This window comes from Balaenoptera ricei, chromosome 18, assembly GCF_028023285.1.
Source record: "Balaenoptera ricei isolate mBalRic1 chromosome 18, mBalRic1.hap2, whole genome shotgun sequence".
Taxonomy (NCBI): Eukaryota; Metazoa; Chordata; class Mammalia; order Artiodactyla; family Balaenopteridae; genus Balaenoptera; species Balaenoptera ricei.
The window spans coordinates 61915653-61927608 of NC_082656.1; the positions used below are offsets into that span (position 1 = coordinate 61915653).

Sequence of the window (11956 nt, forward strand, 5' to 3'; positions counted from 1 at the left end):
TGGTATTATGAAATGTTCTCCACTATCACAAAATACCCAGATGACAGACAAATGAAAATAAACAATTTTATATGCTTCTGACTGAAATGAAACTGCAGAAGTAGATACATTGAAACACTGAAGCAAATGCTTACTCAGGGACACAATTTAATAATGAAGGTTTGTGAGATTAACAGACATGTGGAGGAATTAATTTTAGTAAAGCAACCATCAAAGCAATGTATTCCCTGACTTCAGATAAGGTAAATGGCTCCCAGATTTTGTAGCCTTGAGCTTTTACTATTATTTGAAATAATTTTGGACTTGTAATACTCACATATTTAGGGACTTCCTAGACTAATACTTTTTAAATGAAATAAAAATTTAAAAATATATTTGAATAAATACAACTAGTACCATGCATTGACACTGGTGAAAGATATCCTCATTTCAGAAATTTCCATGATTCTTGCACATTAAAATATGCTTAGTATGACTTCACAATCATACCTCAACTGATATATAAGAAAATAAGCAATCATAGATAAGAATCTGAAAAAACACAACGTATTAGATACGAGGGCTTGAAAGACTAGACTTTGGATGTTGGAATTGTAACATATAGAATAGGAAGTTATTTTTAAATAAGGCTTTAATGAAATAAAAGCTGGTAGAGGAAAATGAGAAACAGTATGAGATTATCAAAAATGACAAGGGGAGTTTGGAAAAAAAAAAAAAAAAACACTACAAATTCTGAAAATGAAAACCAGAATTTTTTCCATCAAAATTCAAAAGAAAAAGGTCTACTCTTTCAATTGCTGAAAAACTTGTTCTGGATGGACTCTCTCACTTAGCATGACTAGATAGGATAAAAAAAAAAAAACAAAACCACTTTTAATAAACCTCATAGCAATAATGGCGATACTAAAATGTTGGGTCACAGTCTGGTAGAGGAAAAAACAAGATAAGGCTGATATTTGAGGTCATTTTCCAACTTGAGGAAATTATAGATACATAAATATAAGTGACAGCAATAGCTGTAAGGCTCTTTTTCTATATCATTATCCCATTTTCAGAAGTGACATTTGGCTGGAAAGACAAACATTAAAATTCAGGGATAACCAACAAAAAAAGAAGTTGTTAAGCACTCAAATCTTTCACCCAAAAGATACACCTTAAGAGTGAGCCTGAACTGGATATAGATGAACCACCACAAAGCTTGAAACATAAAAGTGAGACTTCTTAGTCCCTGGTTGTAACAGGTGATTTGCCACTAGCCTAATGGCTGTAAGGTGAACCTTCACTGCAACAGGATAACAATATCCATAGCCTTACTTTATACCTAAGAGTTTTCATGAATAATGTTCACATCCAGTATTTTAAAAATCTAGTATTAATATCACAGATTTCATCAAACAAGAGGAAAAAAGATGACAATAGAAGCAGAACCAAAAGATATCCAGATACTGGAGTTCACAGATAAAAACTTTTTTAAGTCAGCATTTAATATGAACAAAGAATAAAATATTATGGTAGAGAATTATAATAGATAAGTGGAAACAAAAAATAATCATAAGCAAATTTTAGAAGTGATTAAATTTAGTAACAAAACTCCAAGTTTGTATTTAGCAATAGATTGTACATATATAAAGAAGGAATTAGATAATTAAGAGATAAGCCAAAAAAGGAAAAACGATTACAAAAAGACAACAGGATAGAAGATTAAGGAAGGATCATAAAAAACATGTGACATAGAGTTGAAAGATCTAATAAATGGATAATTGGACTCCAAGAAATGAATGAGAGTGAGATGGATGTAGGAGAAAAGTACAAAAACCAATATGTAACAGCGAAAAACTGAAGAAGATATCAAGTTACAGACTCAAGAAGCACTTTATATAACAAGCAAGAAAAATATAAAGGGAATTATTCCTATGCCTGCATCATAGTAAAACTAATGAAAGTCAAAGATGAAGAGAAAATATTAAAAGCAGTCAAAGAAAGAGCTTTTTTAAAAAATAAGAACAAGAATAACAAGTGATTTTATAGGAACAATAGAAGCCAAAAGAAAGTGACACCTTCAAATTGTGGTTAAAGAAGATAAATTATGAAAGTAGAATTTTATATTAGCAAAAATATGCTTTAAAATGGATATACACTCAAAATATCTTATAACACTCTAAAACAGAAAGCATTTACCACCAGCAGGTAGAGAACTAATTAGAAAGGGAAACACACAGGAAGATTCAAAGATGGTAATGTTTTATTTCTTAACTTGGGTCATGAGTATTGAGACATTTGCTCTATTCTTTTGTCATTATGTATCACATATATTTTTACATATGAGATATTTTATATTAAAATCAGAGTGAACCTGGTAAAATGTGGCTGGTTCTGCATTTAGAGTTGGTGAGGCAGGGAGCAGGCCACAGCAGCCTGTACCAGATGGACCCCAGAGGGAAGTAGTTGACAAGTGGGCTTCCACTGGTCATTGAGAATAGTTTGCTCCTCCCATCCCTTCTAAAGAGAGATGAGTTCCTCTTTAACAGTGATCTTTTTAAACATTCAAAGAAGTATATCCCTGAAGTTTTTCATTATGAGCTCTTTAAAAACTGCAGAGAGAGCACTAGGAAATCAGAATCTGAGACAAGCTCCTATGTTGGGGAAGAGAGAGGGAACCAGCAAATGGATCACAGTTAACATTGTGGATTTCTTCAACAAGAGTATTACAGAATTCTGTCCTGAAGAAAGTTGTCTGCTCATGTCTGCATGCCAACATATGAATATCATTTGGCAGGTGATACTAATATTAAAAAGCCAATCAAATACTCTGCTCCAATATACATTGACTACTTGATGACTTTGTTCCTGGTAAGCTGGATGATGAAACATTTTCGTTCTACTATTGGTGTCCTGTTTCCCCAAAACTTTATCTATGGCAAAGACTATTTTAATGTGTCTGTTCAGGGTTTATACCTGTACTTCTCAGCTGCACTTTCATTCTGTAATACAACTGTAGTGTTTATACCTGTATTTATCTGCTGCACTTTCATTTTGTAATGCAACTGTGAGAGGAGACTTAACTCACATTTCCCGTAAACATTTATTTCTTTACTCAGGAGGTCAATCTGATTGACAGGCATAAATTGGCACCAGGAATTAGTTGAGAGGCTTGGATCAAAAGGCAGATAAACACTTCTTCTAGAACATGATTAACACTCTTGCTTCATTTATTACTATTTCTCAATGCTATTTGTTATAGACTAGTGATTCAAACTTTGACAAAACAGGGAAAAAAAGACACCCAATGTCTACCTACTGCTAAAATGGCTTCAAAGGTAGGTGAGCCCCATAGCTTTTGAGTGAGAACTTAAGAGCACAAGCAATTCTGAGTTACTACTATGTGTGACCACTTCTGCTGTTGCCATGGAATCACTCTTAATTGTAATATGTGATGACTATCCTGTAGTTTATTAGTTTAGTTATTTTTATAAATTGAAGAAAAATAACTGTCTACTTTAGGTAATATCAAGGGATATAAAGAATTACTAGAAATAATTTTAAAGTTTCCAAAACAAATTTCCTAAAAAAAAAATCAAATAGGTCTTATTTCACTTCTGTTTATGAATATAAAAGGTACCTTTAACTTTCTATAACATTTAGAACATTTGTATCACTTTGGATAACCTTTATTCTCATGTTTATATGCCAGTGTTTTATAGATTAAGAATATATATTCATATTTTTACAAAACCTATGATTTTAATTCAGATCATCACAGGGCATTATGATATAGGAGCAACCAAAATTGTTTCTAAAATGACTGAAAATTTTTTAATCTTTATTTGGAATTTTACTAACAAATAAATTGACCTAAATCTTGTATGTATCAGAAATACATTTTAAGACTTCTAAGGATGATTTGGTAGATTTTCACTTTTAAAAGCTTTATTAATCAATGTTAACACATGTAGTTTTGGTTAAGGAAGAAAAAATTCTTCCAAAAATTGTGAAAAACTTAGTTTTCAAAGTCACTTCATATGTTGTTTTTCAAATGTGTTTAAATTTCGGTTTGGATAATGAAAGAAAGTGCTTAGTATTTTAATTATTTTGTTTTGAGTTCACTTAAAAAATCACTTCTATACTTGCTTTTATATGACTGAGTCTTTAGTTAAGAGTACTGTGGCATGTAATGTACTAGGGATGTAATTTACAACATAATAAATGTAATTAACACTGCTGTATGTTATATATAAAAGTTGTTAAGATAGTAAATCCTGAAAGTTCTTGTCACAAGGAAAACAATTTTTTCTATTTCTTTAATTTTTTATCTATATGAAGTAATGCATGTTTGCTAAACTTGTGGTAATCATTTCATGACGTATGTAAGTCAAATCATTATGCTATACATCTTAAACTTATACAGTTCTGTATGTCAATTATATCTCAGTAAAACTGTAAGAAAAGAAAAAGTACTATGGAAATGGATGAGCTTTATTTAAATAAATATAACCTAAGGAAAACTTAAAGAGAACATAATAAAGACCATGAAAGTGAACTAAATTTAAAATATACACACACAAATATTGTTTTAACAGCTCAGTTTAAATATTCCTAATTAAAAGAGTAAAATTATAAGTAATGGGCCAAAAAAAGAGAAAATGAATTAAATCTACATTGTATAGAATTTCATAGCCTTAATGAGCTATATTTAAAACATATTGATAAGTTTTCACATATATCTACATTATGAACTAAAATTTAGTTTTTTGAATAAAATCTTTAGATTCCTGAATTTAATAAAAATTCCAGAAGAGGGAGATGTTTACTCTCAAATGAAAAATTTTTTTCAGTGTGAATGAATTGAATTCTATAAAACAAAGGAAAAAAAAGACCTTTATATATCATCTTAAATATATGGGAATTACAGATGGTAAATCTCTGTGGTGGTTAAAAGTTTATCTTACTCTATGATCTATCATAGGTACTTTTGCTATATGAGGTTAAGATTTTTATATCAATTTATTTGTCTTATTTATGTTCCCTAAAACATGTTCTTAATTATTCAAACATTTAAAAAATATTTTATCAGTCATTTTAAATAGAAATTAGTATTCAACTTTAAGAATAATTCATTAAGATATATTTTCTTACTAATTGTGAGATGACTAATGTTTTTGTTAAATTGTTTAAGAATAATATAGAAGCAATTATGTCACCATTCTGAAATAATTTTAACTTAATCATGCACTATTTCTAAATATCTATCTATATGTAAAGACCAATATACCTTTTTATTTGACTCTTTTATTTACTAAACAATCTACTAAATAAAAGTATTTTCAAATAAACTTTTAAAGTATTTTTATACAAATCATAATAATTCCTAATAAGTAAAGGCAATGAATAATTTTCCATTGTCTTTTCTGAAGAGAAGGAAAGAATGACAATAGATTTAATACTATATATTAGTATGCTTAATTATAAAGATATTATCACAGCAAAACACATTTGTTATTTACACAGCTAACTAGCCCATGAATCTCAATATTGGCAGTCTGGATCTTGCAGGAAGAGCATACGTACACAAAACCCTCTGTTATTTTGTTTTCCTCTGCAGTTATCTTGACATTAAATTTGTATTTCTACACTCTCCTGTTTCAATTTCTTGTCTCAGCTATTAAGTACAAAGTATGTGAAAAACCAATACTAATTTACATATTATTTGCATCAGTGTATTCTTTTGCCAAATCTTTTTATTTCCCTGAAGCAATATGGACATGTGCCCTATATTTTTCACCAGCTTTATTTGAGTTTCCAGAAGTTACTCTGAGGAATAAGCGGGTGCCTAGTTAGCAGAGATTTTCATATTGTTTGCATCCACTTTTTCCTCAGCTTTCTATTCCCATTGCTTCAGAACTGCAGGGAAATTATGGGCTGAAATGTCAATGTCAGAATTGTTGAAATACAAATAATATTTTCAGAGAAATACCAAAACTAAACTTACTGATGGTGAACCTAAACTTTCTCTCAAAAAAGGTGTGTTAAGCACTGTGAATCACTGTCAACATTACAGAAACGCTAACACCTGCACCAAATTAAGTGCTAATTGTTTTCTGGAATAATTTCTTGTTAAAGAAAATACAGTACTGATTTAGACATGCTACCCAAATGGGCTTTCTTTGAAGAAAGTTTACACACAGGGTGAAAAAAGATTCCTATGGGATTATTTGCTAATTGACTTATTTTAATAATGAACTTGTGAATTGGGCAGGCTATAGTAAAATATGTGAAAAAATGACAATTCTAAATCTTCATCTCCATCTTATTTTATGCCATATTTTACACTTTTTTCATAATCTACAGGAAAATATATCATCTCTATCCAACCTCATCTTAAATATTCAATATTCCTTCCACATAACACTCCTTCTAATTGGTTATTACCTTTCCAAAGAAAAGTTTGAGATCCCTCCTTCCTTCTCATTTTGTATTAAGTGTTCCCAGTCATAATCAAAGAATAGTTTTACAATGCCAAGTTGATATCCATATATATTTGAGAATATTCCTGAAAGGAGTATGAGAAAAGAATGCTCAAGATAGAGATGCAGAAGTTAAGATGAATTATTTGTCTTCAAAGTGAAAATATCACTCCTCTCATAAAAATCCTTCAAGGACTCTCAAGTGTGTTCAAATTAAAATTCAAATACTTTGGGATGACATTAAGTAATCTTATCACCTGGTCACTAGCTCTTAACCTTTAGTAAGTACTCCGTTACTTCAACACCCGAAACACCCAAGGACCCAGTCTTGCTTTGTTGTGATGCCTTCATGTCTCACACTCTGGCATATCCTGCTACATTTGCAATTGTGTTTACTGCCTAGAACTGACTGACCCCTAGGATTTTTTCCAGGAAACACTTATTCATCCTGTATAAAACTTATATCTTGTGTCTTACTCTCTTGGAAGCTTTTCTTTTCTTTCTCACTCTGTTAATTCCCATACAGTGTGTTTTATAGTGCATTTTACTTACTGTAATCAGAGAACTATAATGTCTATTATACTGAGACATTTTTTTCCACTAGGTTGTCAATACATAGGGCCTGTGCCTCTTTGTATTGTATCTTGGAACCTGCACATAGTATTCACCCAATAAGTAGTTAATTATATTCCAAGTTTATGTTAACCTCCTTACCTTTCATGTTCTCTTATCTTAAAATATCTATGCTTATGATAATTTATGTTATATCCATTATTCAAGTGCAGGCTCACATTTCCCTCCATCACTGACTACTTCAACTTATTATTCCAGTCATCCTTGATGTTTCTGTCCTATATTCTTAGATGTATCTATTTTAAACATTCCAGTGCTTAGCATTTATATATTATCTTCTATTGCTTGATGACTCATATTGTCTTTATTATTAGATTTAAGCTCTTCAAATCAGGAACACAGTATTATGCTTATTATGAGTCTCTAATGGTTTCTAGATCAGAATTAGACCCAAAATATGTGCTCAATAAATATTGATGGGTTTATTGAAAGGGTCAGAGAGAATGAATAGATGATAGTACATGACAAGTCATTTTTTTAGATGATTTTATACAGGGGAGCAAAATTTCAGCTGTCTTTTAAAAGTTTCAAATGTTAGGAGACAAAAATAGTGCCCTTGAACATAAGTGATAGACAGCTGGCTGATAATATGATGATGAATCATTTGACATTCTTTTCAATTTCTTCCTTTACAACTCTTAATAAGAATGTGTGCCATTAATCAACAGCAAAGAGTGCTGCATAGTTTGTGGGTGGATCTCAGAAGTAGCCAGATTTTGTCAGAATATTCAAATGATAATATTGTCAATCTACTAAAGGTATACTGCCATGTGGATTGTTAGGATTCTTGATCCAGACATGCAGCAAAGGAAGCACAATATACTATAGGTTTCTATGTTCTCTCTGTAAATGTAGTTGTGTGAAGGCAAGACATTTTCTACCCACTGCCTGGAATCTTTTCTCCTAGTGCTTTCACACAAAATAGGCTTCTGTTTGCCAGTGAGATTTAAGCCTCAAGACCACGACATGTTTTTTTTCCCAGCAGTGGCTTTTTATTGCAAGCAGAGCTATCAGCAGTGCCAGCCAAGATAATAGCCCCATGCTGAAAGGTTTCTTCATTGCTGGAACAGCTCTCAGGATATGGATTTTTTGAAGGTTGTCAAAGCAGCGTGAACTTCTAAAGAGATTTTTAAATATAAGAATGGGCATTCTTACAAAAATATGTGTGTTCGTATTTGTTGACGCACATTATCATTTTTATGCAAAATATCCCATAAGGAATATAATCTAATTCTACCACCTGGAAAAGAAAACATGTTATATGTAATGTGTATAATTATATAACATTCTTTCTCCTTATTGTATCATGTTTGTAAACTTTGCTCTAATACAAATAACTCACCCATTATTAAATATTCCTCTGAACTTCTACCTCTTTATTCAAATTTGTAAACATGAATTTTATAAAATCATGGTTTTTAAAGCTATATCTTCCTAATGTAGCTGTATTTCATTTTATATTTGAAACATGGGGAGTGTTATATAATTTATAATATCTACGATTTAAAAGATTTTTCTGGTATCAAATTCTACATGTGAGATGTACATGAGATACAGATAGCAAATTTGGTAATACAACAACTGACTAGAGCGCTTAGGGTGATACATCTCTACTTTTAAATGGAGGGATGTCTTTTAAGATGGACTTCTGCCAGGATTGTACTATTGATATTATATATCTAGGACATCCCAGACAAAACCACTCTGCTCATAAGCAGGAACATCACACCCCAAATGATGCAGATGTTAAATAATGCTCAGAAGTCCTGCTTACAAATAACTACATTTTATACGAGTGAAACCAGGTGGTTGAGGTAGACTAAACTGCTATGAAAATAGAACACAAAGTTCATGTTTTTAAGATTAAGTTGTGATATGCCTTTTACATTTTTTCTTGCTTTGAGTTAAAACAGACGATATTCTGTGAAAAACTTTACATCTTTTAGAAGTATTCAATATATACTCCTATTAAGTCTTTTTTTAAAAAAAATGTTATTGTTAGGAAACAGCTATTACTGCATGGTCAAATTCCTGATGTGAGAGGAATAGAAATAAGAAAACTAAATTACCTTGAAACCCATGTTTTGAATTTTCTTACTCTAAGTTTGCACGTCTATATTACAATATAATATTAACATATAGATATCATATATCCACTACAGTAGCCAGAAAAACACACTAAACTTATCTATGTAATTAAAACACTTTGGGAAGAATTTTGAGGTAGATCACGATAAGAGGTATTAGTATGACTTTTTCAGTAATCCATTCGAAAGATGATTGCTCCTGATCCAGTACATGAATAATAGAGATGAGAGAAATGGATAGATAAATGGACATTTAAAATTAAAACTGAAGAGATGTCATAATTGATAGAATGTAAAACATGAGAAATAGAGGGTCAAAAAAAATGATTTGTTAACTGGGTAGGGTAAAACCATTTATAGTACTATGAGATGTGCTTGGGAAAGGCAAATTTCAGGTCCAAGAGGTCGACTTCAATACTGGAACTATTAGATATAAGCCACATTGATATAAACAACAATTTGTCTTAGGAAAGACAGTTTGCCAAAAGCAAATTAATGTATGCCTTTAAACAGCCTCTGACATCTATTGTAGCAGAGATGTCAACTTGACAACTTGTCAACATAAAGATTGTAAATAAAGCCATGGGATTTAAGAAGATTGAAGATGAGTAGGAGAAGAAAAAAAAAAAAAGCTTAGGAAAAACATTAAGATTTCTAAGAAAACAGAGAGGAGAAGCTAAGTTTAGAGGATAATTAGAACTTCCAGAGGAAAGTAGTGAGTATATTTTCCCAGAAATTTTGTGGAGCGTATTTCAGCAGAGAGAGAGATCAATGTAACACTCTCCCACAGATCAGGTGCTAGATTTTATGTCTACTAGTTTTTACTGCCAGAAACTCATTGAAATTTTAGTGGAGGGCACATCTGGAAGGTTGAATAATAAAGAAATGCATAGGATTGAGGCTTATGTGTGTAAGCAGTTCTTTCTGAAAGGTTGTGAAGGGGAAGAATCAGAAAAAAAAACAGATGTTGCGTGGGAACTAAAGCTAAACCGAGATGTTGTGTAAATGGGTTAAGTCATTCAGATGAAATTATGGTTGTGAAAGAGAGAGAAGCTTAGGATGTTAATAAGAAAGGAGGCAATAAATAAAGATCTGGCTCTGAGGAGACTGAATAAGAAATGATACCAAACATAGGAGAAGAGAGTAAGCACAGAAACTATTTAAGAAATGCCAATGTCATTATAGGAAGGAGGGAGGATGAGTGGGTATCCATAGAAGTTGTTTGATTATAGGAACTATTAGGAGTTTAATTCTATTATCTGTTTAATTCTATGTGAAGTAAAAGGTAATGGTATCTACTGAGAGTTACTGGGCTCATGAGAGAAATATTTTTTAAAGATAATGGAATATATTTGAAATAATAATTGTGCGTGAAGTATAGGAATTATAGAAGTTGAGATATAACTTTGATAAATAGCTACTGAATGTCCAGCACACCAAAACACTACTTAAGTCCTCAAGTGATATAATGATACACAGCATAATTAGAAGTATCTCTGTCCTTCAAAACTATGTAATTTGGCTCCAGGGATGAACTTAAAGGAGGATATGTGCTGTGATCTGAGAATTTAATTCACTTGGTAGGAAAGAAAAAGTGGATCAGTGCCTGAATTGGATGAGTGTATGACCTTAGTCGTGGAAGACAAATGGAATTTAGCTAGATGAATCTAGAATATTAAAAAGTAACAGCTTATATGAAGAAGCATCGAGGTGAGTAAAGGAGTTGGGCTTAATGAAAGCATAAAGAGAAAGACAAAGGGAGGAAAGAAAGGAAGAAACAAAATTGTGTGTATATGTATTTGTGTCACAAGACACTTAAGAATTAGGGCAGAAAATGTCAGCAAATAAAAGTTTTTACTAATTGTTTCAAGTTGAGTTTAACAGCTTGAACCAACATAAAATCAATAAAGAACCAGAATTATAGGTTAATGTAGTAAGCGGAGTTATTAATTTTGATTCAATTCACCAGATTTTGATGAAATAATTTAAGTGGAACAAGCTCAGAAACAAGGAGACTCATCCTGGAACTTCCAGGTGAGAGATGGTGGGAGCCTAAAGTTGGGAAATGTGAGCATGGAAAATAGATATATTTGAGATATTTTAAGGAGGACTAGGTGAGGTGATGTGTTGACTCAGGAGAACACAGTAAGATGGCACCAAGGATGAGTCTAATGGCTTGTTTATTACTGGTCAAAGGCTGATACCACACACTAAATAAGACAGAGCATATTTTGGAAGACAGTTATGAGTTAAGTTTTGGACACACAATGATTGATGTTCCATGTGGACATACAAAGATTAAACTTGATGATTTGGGGTTGGAATTTTTATTTTGCTTTGGTGGATTTTTAATTTGTTTTTTGTTTTTACCCAAACAACATATTCTATTTCATTATGGAAGCGGATTGTCAGGATTACTGAAATATAGTCAGCCCTGCATACCTGATGGGTCTGAGATTCAACCAACCACAAATCAAAAATATTTAAAAAAATTCCCGAAAGCTCCAAAAAGCAAAATGTGAATTTTCCATGTTCTGGCTATTATTTATATAACATTTACATTCTATTTACACTACTTATATAACATTTACATTGTATTTGGTATTATAAGCAATCTAGAGATAACTTAAAGTATATGACTGGAAGTATATGACTGGAGGATGTGCATAGGTTGTATGCAAGTATCAATACTATGCCATTTTACATAAGGAAATTGAGCACCCATTGATTTTGTTATCCAAGGGAAAGTCCTGGAACCAATTCCCCTGGGATACT

General features: G+C 31.6%; 1 pseudogene; it reads left to right on the forward strand.

The window, feature by feature from the left end:
• The first annotated feature begins 218 nt into the window (after positions 1-218).
• Positions 219-3171, forward strand: LOC132352442 (MOB kinase activator 1A-like; annotated as a pseudogene).
• Positions 3172-11956: the final 8785 nt, after the last annotated feature.